This window comes from Erithacus rubecula (genome assembly GCF_903797595.1).
Source record: "Erithacus rubecula genome assembly, chromosome: 9".
NCBI lineage: Eukaryota > Metazoa > Chordata > Aves > Passeriformes > Muscicapidae > Erithacus > Erithacus rubecula.
In genome coordinates, this window is record NC_136660.1 from 25,509,921 (window position 1) to 25,527,092 (window position 17,172).

At 46.4% G+C, this 17,172-nt stretch overlaps 1 long non-coding RNA gene across 1 annotated transcript; it reads left to right on the top strand.

The window, feature by feature from the left end:
* The first annotated feature begins 240 nt into the window (after nucleotides 1-240).
* LOC306805025 lies at nucleotides 241-16,470 on the top strand. The gene is made up of 3 exons (XR_013775090.1): nucleotides 241-317; nucleotides 15,947-16,316; nucleotides 16,436-16,470. It is a non-coding gene; the product is annotated as an uncharacterized lncRNA (long non-coding RNA).
* Nucleotides 16,471-17,172: the final 702 nt, after the last annotated feature.

Here is a 17,172-nt window from a genome sequence, read left to right on the forward strand (position 1 = left end):
GCTTCTGAAGAGGAAACAAGCTGCTCCATCGACAACAGAAACTTCTGTCTGATTTGCTACTGAAGTGTAGGAGAATAGTTTGTAAGGATAGTGCAGAAGGCAATCTTTCCCAATGAATTATGGCTGTACTGATTGCCCAGAAGTGGAGACAGCCTTGCCTGCCCAATGAGGATGGGTGTTATAAAAGAGTGGGCTAGCTAATTGAGAGTAAGTTGCAATTAGAGCTTGATACTGAGAGTCTGCTGCAGTTTGGGATGGAGGCTGCTGGCTGTGCTGTGAGCAGGGAGGGACATGTGGTCATGCAAGGGACAGCCAAGGTGAGATAATGCTGTGTGAGGAACAGACAGGGTTAATTGCCTGGGTAAGGGATGGGTTTGGGTTTAGCCAGTCATGCAGAAGGAAACTCGCAGAGAGGAGAGAAGGAGTCAGTGCTGTGTGAAGCAGCATATGAGGAAAGAAGTCAGTGATGTGTGGAGCTGCCTATGAGGAAAGGAGTCAGAGTTCCCTGAAAGAAGTCCATTGAGAGAAAGCATGAGAAATTTTTAGTAAAAGACTGGTATTGGTGCCAGTTGTGTCTGTCTTGACATAATTGCTATACTGAACAGCAGCTCTGAGTATAAACTGTTCCTTTCTCCTAGTCCACATTTTTGGCTGGCTATGCCGCCCCTGGCTAAGGCTGCAGCACCACAACATAATAAGGGCATGGACCTCTTAAAGCAGATCCAGAGGAAGCCATATAAAAGCTTGGATGGCTGGAGCACCTCTTCTCTAAAGACAGGCTGAGAGAGTTGGAGTGGTTCAGCCTGGAGAAGAAAAGGCTTCAGGGGAGGACTTTTATCACATTCCAGGACCTAAACGGGCTGCGAGGAGGCTGGGGAGAGAATTTTCACAAGACGCCTCTAGTAAAGCACAGGACAAGAAGGAACGAGATGAACTTTAGGGTTGCTTGCAACCCAAACCATTCTATGATTCTGTGATTTATGTGCTCTTTGAATTGCACAGTGCCAGCCCTTCCTCACGTCAGCATGCCCAGCTACATGAGTCACCTCTGTCACAGCTGCAAGCTCAGGGTGTCCATGGATCCTGATGGGGAAATCGGGCTGCTGGCTGCAGAGGTGACATTGCTAGAAGGGTGCCAGCCTGGTTTCAGTGTCCTGGTTTTATTTGCTCGCCCAGAGGTTCCACCCTGCACTCCACCCATGGTTAGCACGGTTAATTACTGGCCATCCCAGTGGGGATTGCGTTAGGCTGAACGATTTGCAGATTAGAGCAGTGTGGGTCACTCTGCCAGGGCAGGTGAGCCGTGGTTAGTGGGACGCAGTGACACACTGCCCCAAGCAGTATCCGGCAGGGTTTGGCAGGGCTGCGGGTGCTGAGCTGTGCCGGGGCACAGCCACAGAGCCTGGCTGAGCGTCGGGAGCGTGTGCCCCTCGCACGGGCTGCTGCGAACCTCCCTGGGATGGGCTTGCCAAAACAAGCCTCGAGGGCATGGCTTTGGCAGCAGCTTTTAAACAAACTCATCTCCCCTTGCCAAGGCAGCCTAAGTACGTAACAGTGATGTTTTTGTGGCTAAAGCCTGGGACAGGGGTTCACATCATGTAGGTGCAGTACCAGCACTGCCACTGCTCTGTGAGACCTTGGGCAAACCCCATGTCCTCTCCACGCATCAGTCCCCACATGGGGCTGGAGGCCAGAGAGCTATTGTTGTATAAAGGTGTTGTCAAGGACAAGGTGCCCCATGAATGAAGGTTAGCTAGTGAGTGCTCCTTATCTACTGCTTGTTTTTTCTTCAAAGTACTGGATCTGTCTTAGTCTTTGCAGCTGGGTGCTGGGCATCCCTTTCTCAGGACTCACTAGCCCATAGTGCTTCCTTACCCTGACAGGGGGATTGCTGAGAGAGCAATGCTGGCTGCACAGCTCAGCCCAGTGCAGCTGCAAAGCACTCTTTGCTCTTTTGAGAGCTAACGGAAAAAATGGTGATAAGCTAAACCTAGATCTATGCAGATCTATGCAATTATATGGGGCTCCAGACCTTGCACCTGTAGCATGATACATAGCAGAGCCAGATAACTACCTCACCTAATGATTGCTCTGGACAGGATACAAATCACATTATGCAGGGTGAGCTGAAACCCATTTTTCAGTCCAAGCTGATGAGCTTGCAAAGACTTTCCTTGCCCAGCTCCCTCTGAGTGCAGGTTTGTCCTCTTCTCCTTGGAATCCTTCCTGTTATTTTTCTATCTTCCTGTTGCAGGATGCAACATTCATTACAATAATAGATCAAACTTTGAGTGGAAAAACTCTGCTTTATAGTTGTCTTCAAGATTTCCCAGTTTTGTTCCTGTTTACAAATCTGCAGCCCTGACCTCCCAGCTCACCCTGTCAGGTACAACATTGTAATAACATGGTAAAACCAAATACAGTGGGCCTGTGTACATACCCATAATTAGCAGGTAGGTGTTCTCATAGGATGCTTTGATGGGCAAAAGATGGAACAAGAAGACTGCATCCCATCCCTCACTCCACTCATAGCTGATAGATATTTAGAAGGCTGTTTCCAAAAACATCTCAAAATCAAAGTCCTGTTATGTAAAAGCAGACCTGAAGTTGTCAGTACTGCAATCACATCTAAAACACAACTGTGGGCACCTAGTAATGAATTCTTCTTAGCTACTGTTAATCACCCAAACATGAGGTTTAAACCAGTTATACAAATCCTGCTGTAGTTAAAGGAGAGAACCACCTGCAAAAAATCTGTTCCATTTTCTTCTTAGCTGCCATCTTAAAAAGGAGTAAGTCATTCTCTAGAGATTCCTTTGTTTAGAAACTTACACAACAGGGAAAGATGAAACTCCAAAGTGCCAGGAATAGGCAGAAGAGAGATCTCACCCTAATGGCACAGCTCCTCTGGGAGCTCAACCCAGGCTTAAAATTACTGTATTAATTTATTGATCTTAAAAAGTCCAATGCTTTAGAAACCCTGACTTGATATCCTGTTCTGGTTCTCTGCATTGAAATGTTTTCAAAATCTGGTCAGAGATGGTCCCAGCAAGTGCTCCAGATGCTCTAGTGAGATATACAGGAGGAAGCTGGGAGGCTGAACAGCAGCATTGAAACAAGCATGTTTGGAGAGGTTTTTATTGACTGGATTTCTGTGGGGGTTTTGCTTGTTTGTTTCCTGTTACTCTTAAGTTATCAGCATGGAAATACTGAATGTGACCAATGTAGCCAGTAAGACTAGCCACAACTATTATATAACGTCTGGTTGTAGCAACCATCTCAATAATTATTTCTTTGATTGCAGTGCAAACATATCCTGTGTACAATATGTGGGTTACTGGGTAGAGCTATGTCCTGACTCAGGATGAGCCAATATTATAAGCAACTGCTAATGAAGGGTGGAATTTTCAGTAGTTTCTCTGTATTGACCTGTTTCTGTTCCTGCTGAAGGTAGTGGCTGAGGAGGGAGGTCCTCAGGAAGGAAAATCCCAGATGATTTGTGGGGGTTTGGCTCATGTCAGGAGGTGGTGGGCAGGTATGAGAGGGGTTTCATCACAGCAGAGACTTTGCAGCATCTCAAGGGCAGCAGGAGTGTTCCTGCACTGGTACAAAGGCTTGGCTCTCATGCTCCTGCCCTTCTGCAGGAATCTCACATTTCACCAACCCTGGGTCTGCAGGGAGATGGGTCAGAGCAAAACAAGTCTCTCATGGGTGGTTAGACATCAGCACAGTGTCTGACTCAGGAAACCCTTGGGCATCAAGGGGAGAGCGTGCTGGGGAAGCTTTGCTGCCTGTTCCACCTCACACTTTTCCTTTAGGCAACTGCTGGAGACAGGATACTGATGGGTTAGAAGGGTCTTTGGTCTGTCTCAGGGTGGTTGTTTTCATGCTGAATTCTTTTAGTTTGAGGCTCTTTCTGTATTAAAAATAAAAGCCTCCAATTCTCATGTTTCCTTATTAAAAAAAAAAAAAAAAAGTTATTTTGGTATCTTGCTTATATAACTGTAATAACTTTTGTTCTCCCCACCACCAAAAAACAGCAAAAGGCTTTGTATTGTATAAGATATTAATGAAAGGGTTTTCCTCTAAACAAAGGATGTTTGGAGCATTGCTCAAATCTCTGCTTAGGAGAGGTTTTGGTCCCAGCCTTTCTAAGCCATTGCAAACCCACATCCCTCTGATTTAAGTAATGACTTTTAAGGACTTATTCTCTCACTGTACCTATTTAATGACATAAAAATAGCACCCAGCTCTCAAAGGAGGAGAATTAAGAGGCTTTATGACATTTTAAAGAGAGGGAAATTAAATTGTGTTCCACCTTTCATTTGGAAAGGGAAAGCAGGATAGCAGCTTCCAGGAACCACAGCTCAGCCCCATTATGGAGAAGATGGCACGAGACAATTTAACCCATTAGAAAGGAAAACTGGGGTAAAGTGACAGAAATGGAGAGGTGAAAATTGGGTTACTGACAGGTACATAAAAATTATACAAAGTCACAAACAGATTCAGGAACAAAGCACTGGTCATCTGACAGCCTGTCCACCCTCTCTGCAAATATTATTTGTCAGGTGAAAGAATTATTCCATGAATCACTGCCTTGTAAGAGATTTTAGGAAGCTCACAACAGTGATGGAGTCATTGACTGGGTTTTGAGCTTGCCTACTCAGTCCTGGGAAAGCCTATTTAGGAGAGGAAATTGGTACCTGAGCACCTGAAACAGAGTATGAAAGGTGAACAGTACACTGGTTTTGGGTTGGAATTTTTTTTAAGTCTGATTTATTTTTTTTCAAGAGTTCCTCTGCAACTCAGAAACAGAAGTGGTTTGGATTTTCCTATTTTGAAGTCTTCCTCTCTGTAGTCTAATTTAGGCTGCTATTAAGGGATTTTTTTTAAAGAAAGTACATCAAAAAGAACCCAACAACAAGTGATCTGTCTAGTGTTGGAACAATCCCAGACAGTGCCACAGATAAAACAGGAACTTTCCATCTGTACAGTTTCACTGCTGTGAAATTGTATTTATTTCTGGTAGGTGGCTGCCTGGTTTGCCAGTATGGCTCACGTGCTGCTGGTGTGAACAGGAGCTGTCGAGGGCACTTGGGGCACATCTTTTTCCATCTGCTTCAGTCTGTGAGCTGAGAGGAGCTCAGTTCACACTGCTCTGCTGCACAGAAGTTGCCACTAAGCTCATGCTGTGCTGAGGCTGGGGGAAAGCCACTGGCTGCTAAATCAGTGGATCTGTAAAATGTTCCCCTGAAGTGTCCATGTCCTCCACCAGCAGCCTCTTGGGTGGGAAGGATGGCTCTGTGCTCAGCTCAAGGCTGGAGGAGGTGGTGGGAGGGCAGGTTGCCTGGCTGAGCATGTTCTGCCAGAGGCAGGTGTTGGGCAGGGTTTACAGAAGGGCTAACTAGTGCTTTCTATTCCTAACCCTGGGAATGCTGGAGTGCATAGCCCCAGCCTGGGAAGGAGGTTGGATCCATTTTATATGGGCATTACAAATTACCATTAGCTCTATTGCCCCAAAGCTCTTCACTGTGGTATGCAAAGTTGACTTGGCAGTAGCCATGGGTATTTTCCACATTCAATATGTAATTAGTACACCTTTCCTTTTGGATTCTCCACTGCTGCATACATGATTCCTGTTGACCATCTTAGGTTATAAATGCCTTGAGACAAAAATGGTCTTTTGGGTCTCTGTTTATCCAGGATCTGGCTTTCTGCCAGTCTGGTCAGAGGCTGGAGTCCCTTATACCTCCACATCATGGAGAAAGATTAATCATAACAATCCTCAGCCTCTTGCATGACTGAGTGATGAGTCCTCCCACACTCCTGCAGTACCAGTGCATACAGGAGATCCATTGGCAGGGTGTGACTTTACAGTGCCCCAGTTCAGAAAGTCCAGACATTTTTCATGAATATTAAACATCACATACCATGTGCTGCTTTTGAGGTTCAATAAATATCTCCTGTGCTGTGCTCAAGCTTTCCAGAAGAAGCACTTTGTCAGCTTAGAGTAGCTTGTGCTCTGAGCACCACTGACCCCTTAGTACGTCTGAGGAAACTGAAATGCAGGGTGGGGAGAAATTCAGAAAGCAAGAGAGGAAAAAAATCCACTGTTCAGACCTTTATGCTTATTCAGATCTTGCTGACTACCCTGCAGCTCCCCATTACAGTGTTCTGAGGCCTCCCAGGTAAGGTTTAGCAAGCTGCCTTGAGCTGTAACAGGGCTCTGACCTCTGCTGAGAGCAGGATGTGTCCTCCTGGCCATGTCAGCATCCCTGACTCTGCAGCTGCACTGCCCTAGCTGATGATGCCACACTGGGCACACTGGCAACAGGGGTGTCAGTGGGAATGTGAGGAGTTAAGGAATGGGGGAGAAGGCTTCTTGTTGGAAAGGTGCCTAACACAGGGACCAACTTCTTGTTGGATATGGGTGTTGCAGAGGAGCCAGGTCTGCTTTGTGTTGCTTGAGTCACAAGGGAACAGTGATTGCAGGAGTAAATGTGCCAGTAGCAGCATGAATATGTGGGAAAGAAAAGGTATTTGGGGTGATGCCATCCACCTCCTGCTCTGGCCTGCATCCCTCCAGTTCCAGCTGCAGCAAAGGCTGCTTGACTGCTGCTCAGGGGCAGCAGCTGGACACTTAACTCATTACATTGCATATGTGCAAATTAAGCAGCAGCATAAACAGGGCAGTAAATATGATTGATCTGCCACTGCAGAGAAGATCTTATCCCACTGAAAAGAAAGAGAGCCAAGTGATAGGGCTCAGTCCTTGAGTTGGCTTCTGGTAAGTCTTGCCAAGGGACTCACTCTGGAACATGCAGATTGAATTCATGGAGTCAGTAATACCAGGCTTAGTGCCTTGTTATGATCCTCCCCTTTACCATTTCCTAATCTTCCTGCTGGGATGTAACTGGATGAAGACAAACAGCACTGACAACTCTAAGGACTCAGCTGGCTAAAGAGGGATGTTAATGCATGAAGTCTTTGGTCATCCTGTAGATCCTCAGAATGGCTTAATGTATTCCTGGGCCTTTTTTTGTTTGTTTTGCCATTTTGTACCATTTTACTTTGACTCATCTACATTCATTTCTCTGTTCCAGGATCCAGGGATTTCTGTGGCTGAAGGAGCAGGGCCCACTGGAGGGAAGTCACAGTCATTGTGTTACAGGATGTGGGTAGGAGCTGCAGTAACCCCCTGACCACTCCAGTGAGGAGCAGCTCCTGCCTTTGAATAAGGATATGGGTGTTGCTGAGAAATCAAAGGTCATCTCCTGTTTTAGGAGGTGGAGGCTTAAATGGAGGAAGGAGAAGCTTACAGCAAACACCTGACTCTGCCTGCATTTAATTATCTAATGTGTCAATGCACAAATACAAGCTCTGCTGACCTCAAACATGTAAAATTCCCGAGTCAACCCACTTCCCCTTGTCCCTCAGTGTGTGTTTTCCATGCAAAGAGAGTACACTGGGGCTCCTACTTCCTTTTTATGTTGAAGCCTTCAGGGGACATGGTTTGCATTTGTCTTTAATCAAAGCAGCAGTCTTGAGGTAACCTGTAGGACCACAGGAGCTGGGCTTGCAGAGCATCTCACCAGCCAGTCAAAAGCTTGTCAGGTCCTGCCACATGGGGTGTTGTGGTCAAATACACAGAACCCTGCAGCAGTAAGGAACCTGTGTACAAGTGGAGGTGTGATTAGAGGGTTGGGTAGGGGGTTCAGTACAGCTCAGTAACCCACTGGTAAAGCAGCAGCCCTTTCCACTTCATGGTCTGGACACTGCTTCCTTGAGAAAAATGGATGAGATAATATCCATGGCAGGAAGGCATTTGGATTTGGGGGTGTTGGGTTTTTTTCTTAACCAGGATTCCTAGCATTTAGGAATGGCTGGTTCTTGTCAAACTTATCTCAGTTGATCCAAGGACCAGCAGAAGTTTACTGTAAAATGCAGTAATTCTCCATAGTGTAATCACCTTCTCGGGAAGCACCTTAATTATTTCCATTGACTCTCTTCTGCTTTACAGGCACTGCAAACAGTCTCAGGTGGCAGGTATAATATGTGTAAGGCTCCACAGCCCAGAAGGCAGGGAGACTTGGGTTTGCTCAGGGGTGTTGTCATGGGCATTAAGGGTTTCCAGCCATGCTCTACTGTGGGGATTTCTCTTATGGATTTTTCTAAGCATTATTTCTATTTTTACATTTCCTTTCTTATGAACAGTGAAATTCCCTTTTTTGCTCACTCTAGTACTATCTGATGTGATTCTGCTCTTTGGGACTTAAAATAGATATTGCATTACTTTATACCTAGACCCTCAAAGTATCCATTTATATTACACTTCCAGGCTAACTTAACCAAGTTTTATCTGCAAATTCCAGTCTAGTTTAAATCCTACAGCTGATTCTAAGGTATATGGCTGATGATTTCAGAGTGAGTCTTGAGCAGTTTGAATGGGCAGGAATACATCAAGACACAGCCTTAGTGCTCAGAGCTTTTATAGCTCTGCTCTATGTTAACCTGCCTGCACTTGGACCATGAGACTCTATTTGCCAAGCCCTTTTCTTGCTCCTAATGCTGATGGATCAATAGGGCCATTGTAACCTTCCACCTTATGCAGGTGCTTTTATTTAATGCCAGTTAAAATGTTTAAGACAAAGCACAAAGACTGTGTACAAGCCCACTTGTACTGGTTGGGTAGGTGCTATGAATTAGTTGGCAGGTTTTAATCCAGTAAAGCCTAGTTAACACTGTCCTTGTGCCCTAAGCTGATTATGATAAATAGGCATGCTGTGTCTTAGCAGACGCCTGAAATCAGATCAACCAAATGCAGTTAGACTGGCCAGGTGAGTTGGGGTTTTTTATTCTCTTTCCTTTTTCTTTTTTTTTTTTTTTTCCCTTTTTAACTCTCTCAGTGGTAACACCACCTTGGCTTTGCAGCTGAAGTCTGCTAAGGATGTAGTGATGGCAATTGGCTGCCATCCACCCACTGAGGTCACAGAGATTAGAAGAGCTTCTGCAGGAATGCTGCAAGCTCACGTGAATCCTTGTCAGCTACTGGCTTCTTCACTCTTCCCAGCAGGGACTGTGCATCCCTGGCCAGAGGAGGCCAGGAACAGGGTCATGAGGTGTGTGAAACTCAGAGGAGGTGGCTGCAGCAAACACAGATTCATTCCTGCCCCTCCATCAGCAATAAGCCCTTTGTGCAAGACAGGGGCAGAGTGTGCTTTGCCTTTCCTCTTCCCTGTTTGCAGGTGTAGAGAAGCCTCTGGCTTCCTAGAAAGCACCAAGGGTCACTCCTGGATTTTATTACCAGCCCTGGACATGTTCATGTGCCACTGCCCCCTGTGCAGAGGACACAGGACATAAATGTAGCCCCCATCAACAGGGAGAATAAGTGAGGTTTGAAAGTCCAGAGCTCAAGGGGAGCCTCTGAACCCAAGAAGGATCTTTCTGGTTTGGGGCATCTCATTCCCTCTGGCCTTTACAGTGGGAGACTTTTCTGCAGCTCCCCAGGTACGATCCAGGACACATACAGGGAAGATTTCCTGTCCCAAGGGGGCTCCTGAGTGAGTGTTCCAGCATTTCATGTCTGAATACAGGCTCTGTTGAGCAGTTCAGGGGAATAAAGCTCCCATTTAGGATATTGCTGCTGCCTAAGAGGCTTTAGGGATTGTTGAAACTCTTGTCTCTCAGGAAACAGTCTGGATTCATCTGTTGCCAATTAGAGCCATGGGGGGTGTGTGCAGGCCTGGGGTGAGTGTTTGAAGCTCTCCACCCTGCTGCCCACCTTCAGGGCTCTGTGAGGCTGATGCAGTGGCACAGGGAGGAGGAGACCCCAGCCACAAGGAGAAGCTGCCAAACCCCACCAGCAGCCATGGAGAAATCTGGACAGGCACCAGTAACAATGGCATGAATTAGGGCTTCCCTTGCATGCAGGGTTGAGAGCTCTGTCCCCCACACACCCTGCCCAGGCACTCTGTCACATGAGCAGGGAGGGTGCAGTATGGGGTGCCCCTATAAAGCCCCACACATGACAGAGCAGGGTCATAGCTGTGGGTTTGCATTGTTCCAGTGCAATGCAAATGGTGGGGGCTGGTTTCTGGAGCTTTCCACTGCCTGAGCCCTGCAGTGTTTGCACAGCAGTGACCTCAGCCTGGGTTCAGCTCTCCCACAGTGCCTGAGTGCATTATGAGTTTGTAGACACAACTGCCTGGAAACCAGGTACTCTCAGGAGCTTGTTGACTTTGCTGTGTTGTTCATTTTGAATACCAGGTTTGAAAGGCAACCTGTGGCTTTGTGCTTATTTCCAGCTTCTGTTTACCTACCACGTTCTTTCAGGTCTGAGAGCCTGTGTTTCATTCACCTTGATCTGCAAGTCTCCAGGTGACAGACTTGTCCCCTTCCAGAGTGCTCCTCTCTCTGCCAAGGCAGCCCTTTCTCTGCAGCCACTCATTTGCCCTGTCTCATTTGCTTTCAGAGTCCAGTCTCTAATTTACCTCCCCCACATCTTTTTTGGCTAGTAAGTATTCTTTCGTCTGTGGTTTCACTCCCCTGGTTTAATTCTTTACACAATTGGAGCATGCAGAAGGCTAGACCACCCAGGAGATGGACATGCTGGTTTAAGTGCTACCCTGGTGAGCTGTCAGTGCAGTGCAAAGGGTCTAAAATACCTCATTTCTTCAGGCAGTTTTGTAAAGGAGAGCTCTTTGAAGGAGAGGGACACAGATTTTATGGGCTGTTACTCTGTTCTTCCCAATGTGCTTCACTGAGGAAGGGCAACCAGGGAGAGATCCTACAGATCTGAGAAGGTGCTGAGGTACCAAAGAGACAGCAGATGTGTGCTGAACTTTACAGTGCCTGGGTGCTGGTCAGGTGGCAGTGTAGTTTTGGTGAGTTAGGAAATTGCTTGTGTCTGAGCTCAAACACTCTGGGCAGTCTGGTCATGGGCCAGCAGAAGGGAGGTCCAGTGGTAGATATGTCATGCTAGACACCAGGGCTGTTCCTCAGCCAAGGCCCCAGTGCCTGAGGAATAAACAGCCTCTTGCCAGGTGGGGCTTCAGAGGGCCTTGACTGGAAGAGCACTCAGAAAGCCTTGACAAACAACCTGGCCTAAAGCAATGTCACTTCTTGCCCTTGTGTTTGGATGTATCCATCAAGAATCAGTGGGCAGGGGGTGAAACCAGCCAGAGAGAGTTGTACACACAACAGAAAAACACAAATCTCAACAAAGCCTGGTACAGTAAATACTGGAAGAGAATACAAAGCTTATTTGGGTTTGGGGTTCTTTATTGGTATGTTTCTCCATCTAATTAATTGCCCTAATGAGGGTGAGGCTCTTACAAACCCATGAGAGAGTCCACCTGGGAAGAGTGGGGGAGAAAATGGAGGGTTGATTAACATATGAAGAGTAGTAGTGAGAGGTAAAGATTGCTGTTGACCACAAGCAAATTCAGACTGTGTCCTTTCCTCTTTGCTTTCATGTTGAGAGCTGTTTGCTCACTGCAGAGTCATTGGGAACATTACTGAGAAGTGGGGAGGGTGGCATTCACTGGGAATGCTGCATCTGCACCAGTGGTGTGGCTGCTTCTCTCCTCACTGGAAAGAGTGAAGCTCTGCGAGCTGAGGGGCTGTCAGTGCCTATTAATAAACAGGGATGAGGAATGTTTCTAGGCCCAGAACTGCAGCAACAATAGCAAAACTGGTGATGCATGAGTTTGTTCTCTGTGTGAGTGTCCTGCATATGTCCACAACCTCCCAGGCTGATTCTCAGCAAGAACCATTGCTCCTCTGCCTTGAGAGTGAGAAAGCTCAGGTATGAATGGTGAAAGATGATGAAAGCTCTTTCCTCTTTCTTATGTAATTCAGGGTTTTTTTTTTTAAGGAAGGCAGTCAGGCTGTCTGACTATGATCTGTGTAGTGCCAAGAAATACAGCTGTGGGCTCAATGCTCCCAAACCTGCTGATGTTTGTCTGTGCTGCAGGTGTGCTGGACCTCAGTGGGTCAGGGGCACAAAATGTAGGTGGTGTGTGGGTGTATAATGAAACCCCTGCACCCTTGTGCTGCTGTCAGGTTGCATCATATTTGCAATCAGACAAACAAATCAAGGGGCTGGGGAGCCCAGCCACTCTGCCTGCTGACTAATCTTTCCTCCCCACGCCTCTGGCTGCTGAGCCCTGCCGTGGGCTTTGGCACACAGGAACCCTATGGCTTGGTTGGCTTGGTTGGCTAGGAGCTCAAAGGGGTTTGACTGGCAGGAGGAGCCCCCAAGTTGGGGACTCTCCACTGAACCTTTTTTGGTGTTTTGAGCAGGGTGTAGCAGCGCGACTCTCTAGAGAATGTGATGTTACAGAATTAAAGTGTGGGTGGCAGGGGTTGTTAACATGCTGGCAGTAATTCCCAGCTCCGTGACAATGAGCCACTGATATCATCACACATGCTGGGCCAGATCCCACATTCCTCCTTTTGCCTGAGTACCTGATGAAAGCAGTGGGAATTGCTATCCAAGATAATGATTGCAGGATCAGGTGGATGATGACACCCTGCTTTTCTTATCACTTCATCTCTGGCACTGCCTCTCTCCATGTCTCTTTCCACTAGTGATGCTTTCATTCTATGCTCACAAACTGTAAGGAGAGCCCCAATATGCATATGATCCCTGGAAACTCCACAAACTTTTAGGGAGAAGACTCTTCTTTGTTTCCAGCAATTAAGTTGCATCAGAAGATTCACAAAACCATGTAATGTCTAGCTGCTGTTGCCCTGGGCAAGCAATTGCTGGGTAATCTATAGTGAGGAGCAGCTGAGGAGGTGGGTGGGCAGCAGCACCTGGGTGCAGTAAGGTGTCCTGGAGATTACCTGTGCTTGCAGACCCCTTTCATCATTGCTTTTGAGATTCCACTCTTGACAGTTTACATGGCTGAAGAAATCTTATCAGGCATGATAAACAGATTGAAATGTTTGTATGGTTGCTGCTGTCTCTGCTCCCTTGCCCTGGCAGGACTTTCCATGGTGCCCTGGATCTCTGCAGGCTGAGCTTCTCTGGCTCCTTCCCAGAGGACGAAGGCAAAGTGAATTTGTGTCATTTGAGAATCTGAAAGAACCATGGGAAGTATGAGTTATACACACTGTTCAAACTCCAGCAATCCTGCAAGCTGAAGCCTTGGAGAAAATGAAATATTTCCCCTGCCCAGGAGAGCATGTCAGCCCTGCTGGAAGGCACTCTGAATTAAAGTGAAAAGGGTTGGTGTTTGCAAAAATCCTTACCAAAACAACACGATCTGGGAGACTGACACAGCTCTGTAAGTGACACTGAGCTCTAGATGAACAATGAAGCCCTCCCAAATTTGCTTGAGTGATATCAAAGGTAACTGAGATTTCAGTCATGGCCTGCCTAAACTGGAATACGTGTCCTTAGAGCTGCTGCAGTAGAGGACCTGCAGGCTGCTGTGCTTAGGGATCTCTTTTCCTGTGTGGAGGTTTGCCATGGACGAGGGACAGAGGAAAGCTGAACTGCAGAGGTGTCTTGATGTAAGTGCAGGGGCACAAATGTGGCCAGACCTTTAGGAGAGTGTTAGTCAAAGGCTGAGGCTTGGTTGGAAGTACAACCATAACCCAGCTGGGTTTTGTTTGTTTCTAGTATGGCAGTAGGGGATTTCTCCTACTTGATAGAGGAGAACCTGCTGAAGGACTTTTGCATTGCACCCACTCAAATTCTTAGACATGGGAAATTAATATAGATTCAGTTAATAGTTTGTGCACTGGTGATCGTTCTGCCCATGGACAAGCAAGAGACTTGTGAGCTCTCACATTTGAGTGCTCTTCACACCAGATGCAAGAGAAGGGAAGCTGAGAGCATGTCCCTGTCAGGACGAGGTAGTCCTTAGTTTGGGTGGAAGCAGAGCTGTACTTCAGAGACTGTTTAGACAGCTGTTGGTCTCAAGTGGGCTGTAATCCTAAGAGATATAAATATGCAAATTTCTCCCCATTTTTCTGTGTCTGAGGATCTGAGCTGCATTCCTTGTGTTTGGGCCCTGGAGCTACAGAGGGGCAGGTAGGGGAACCATGGGGAATTGTGCTGATGGGATCCTGCCAGGGACCAATTCTCTGTCATTCAGACGTGTTGAGGCTGGAAGAATTTTTCTAGTATATTGTGTCAGCTGTATATGAACCTCATCCTTTTAGATAGCAGTGGCCATTCTGAGATGAAATCCTGACTTTGTTGTGTCTTTAGGGGCCCCCATTCCCACTGTAAGGGCTGGAGAGCTCAGTTCCTTCTGAGAATATTGCTAGTGGCACTGTCTGCCAGCTCTGCTTGGTGCAGAGAGCAGCATCAGGAGCTGCAGGATCCCTGACTCCAGCCCCACACAGGATCACACCTGCCGGCTCCAATCCCTCCTCTCTGCGGGATGGTGTCCTTTTCCTTATCTTTTTCCTTTCTCTAAGTGCTTTGATCTCTGGGTGGATTCAGTGTCAAAGCCAGGTGTTCTGTTCTCAGACACTTTTTAATCGCTTGATGTTGCAAGTTATCAGTTACTTTGATGACCTGTTGCAAATTTGCCTTAAAAGTATTGATTTAGTTGAAGACTGGTGTTGCAAGCAGGCAGGAAAGAGCCCTGGTCAGCTTTTAAACACTTGTAGCTGAAAACCAGCAGAGCACACCCATGCCGGGATGTGCTGTCCTGCCTGCTCCCTGGGCAGGGATAGCGGGGCCAGCCTGAATTGTTACAAACACCTCGTTTGAGCTACACTACAGCCAGCTGCTAATAGTTCCAGCCAGTGTGTCTGATCACGGGACAGCCCTGTGATTCCTGGGTCTGCACAGCACAAGCAGTTCATGGTTTTGAAGCTGTGATGAACTAATCCAGCAATTCTTTGTCCAAACCCCTAACTCCTATTTGACAAGAGCATTTTTTGCTTTGAAGACTCCAGGATAGGGAAACTCCTCCACTTCCTTTGGTAGTTTGTTCCAGTGGTTAATAATTCTTGCTGCTAAAAATGTGAGTCTCATTTCTCACATGACTCTGGTTGACTTTTGCTTCCCATTGCTGTCTTTTGTGCTGGTCTCATCCAGTGTGAGAAGTAGGCTTGAGAGCATCTCAAGTTCAAATTCTAGTAATCCTGTTAAATTTTCTGGAGTACTGCAATTTATTTTCTTCAGGGAAATATTGGACAAAATATTCAGCAACTGGTGAGAAATAACCCTTCTGACTTTAAAGAATTGACCCCCACACTTTCTTCTCTCTCTGCCTCCAACTCTGTTCTTCAATCTTTTTCTGCAGCTGATTGAGGGAATCCCCTGCTGGAAGAAGAAACTGAAATAGAAAAATCTCTTTTCAGGAATGGGCACTCTGTGGCTAATCAAGCTGAGATTGCATTGTTAGGAGGAACCTTTCAAAAATCAGGCCCACAGCAAGAGAATATTTTTAAGATCTGCAGAATAAGCTGGCTGGTAGCTTTATATAGAGATGCAATCCAGTTCTTGTGTTTGGAAGCAAAAGAAAAATACTTCAATATAAGTTTAATTACAGTTGTTTTTATAAATCCTTTGCAATGCACATTTCAGCTAAAACAACCTTGCAATTAATCTTCTAGACAAAAGCCTGATGTAACCAAAATCTGATATAAAATCCATCTCTACTTCTACATCCCTTCTTGAACTCTAATCTATAAAGAGAAGAAAAAAACTTTAAGGAGCCAAAAGAGAGAATTTCTGTATCTGGATGTTTTTGCAGTTCAGTCCTACAAGCCTGAGCTATTAGCATTCAACAGCAAGGAAATATCACCACAATTGTTGCCTGTTGATGGGCTGCATCTCCCACTGACCTGTGCTCACTGGAGAATTGATGGGATGATACTTAATGTGACAGCACCACTCTCATAGTGTGTCCTAATCCCAAATGCCAGTCAAAACTCTTGTCAGTCACTCCTCTGGTTTTTCTTCTAATGTGTCCAGCTGACATGGGTGCCTGAGAGGACTGGGAATATTTGCAGCCAAGTATTTAATGAGCATCCCCCACCAGACAGGGTTTACTTGTGGCTGTGTGGCCACCTCCTGCACTGAGCTCAGCATGTCACATCACCTCCAGCCTCCCCAGACAGCATCTGCATGGCAACCAATGTGACAGGCTGCACTGTGCCTTCTCCTGGGGAGTCCAAAATGATCCAATTTAGGCTGACAGCTACAACACACAAGAATAAATATGTATTGTGATGATCCTGCCCGTTGTGACTGGACTGGAGAAACAGCTTCTGCTTAAGTGCTGAATTTGCAGAGAAAGAATTGGAGCTGAACAAATGGATAGAATTGCCTGCTGTGAAAAGTGGTAGGTGCTAAATGGTCCTAAATCCTGGCCCCAATTAAATGCTTTGGGGCTGGGTTTGGGTTGGGAATTTTTTTTTTTTCTTTTGGTTGTGGAAAGCTTTTCTGTGCACCTCTGTCCAGGTACAGCCCCCAGAGGATATCAGGATCAACCTGTCCTAGCCATTGTTTGGTGTGATACAAAATTGCTTCATTTCTGGCTGGAGGAAGGCATTTCTCTCAACAGTTTCAAGACTCTCTCCACACCAGAAGCCTGTGTAGCTCCCTGAGCTCCTCCCTCTCCAGGATGAAGTAAGTCATCTGTGGTTTAACATTCTTGCCTAACTTTAGACAATGCCACAATTTTCCCCTTCTCTTAATTTCAACCAATTTTGTATTTTTTAACCGGAGGTGGTGGGGGAAAAAAGGGTCCTTTCCACCCTCCAGGAAGGCACTCAAAGAGTCTTTCTTCTGTCACTGATTGACATGTGTGACTTGTCCTGGAAAAAATGGTTCTGTATTTGGCTTGGTACATGGTGTTCCTCCTCCTCTCTGCAGATCTGTGTTCAGAGAGATGTTTGAATCTTCCCTATAATTCTTGTTTTGATTATTTTGATGCATGACAGGAGGCAGGAGTTTCTGTATTTTTGGAGTGCAGAAACCATTGGTAAAGAACAACACACTGTACATTGTCCTCTGAAACAGGCAGAGCACTGCCAGCAGCAAAAAGCTGGAGAATCATTAAGTGGCTTTTCCAAACATCAGGCCCTGCTTTTCCTCTGTTGCATGAGGGTGGATATGCAACACAGGAGACTTTTACTTAAATGCCAAGTGGAACACAAAATGAGTATATTCATGTCTGAGGCATCTGAAGTGCTCCT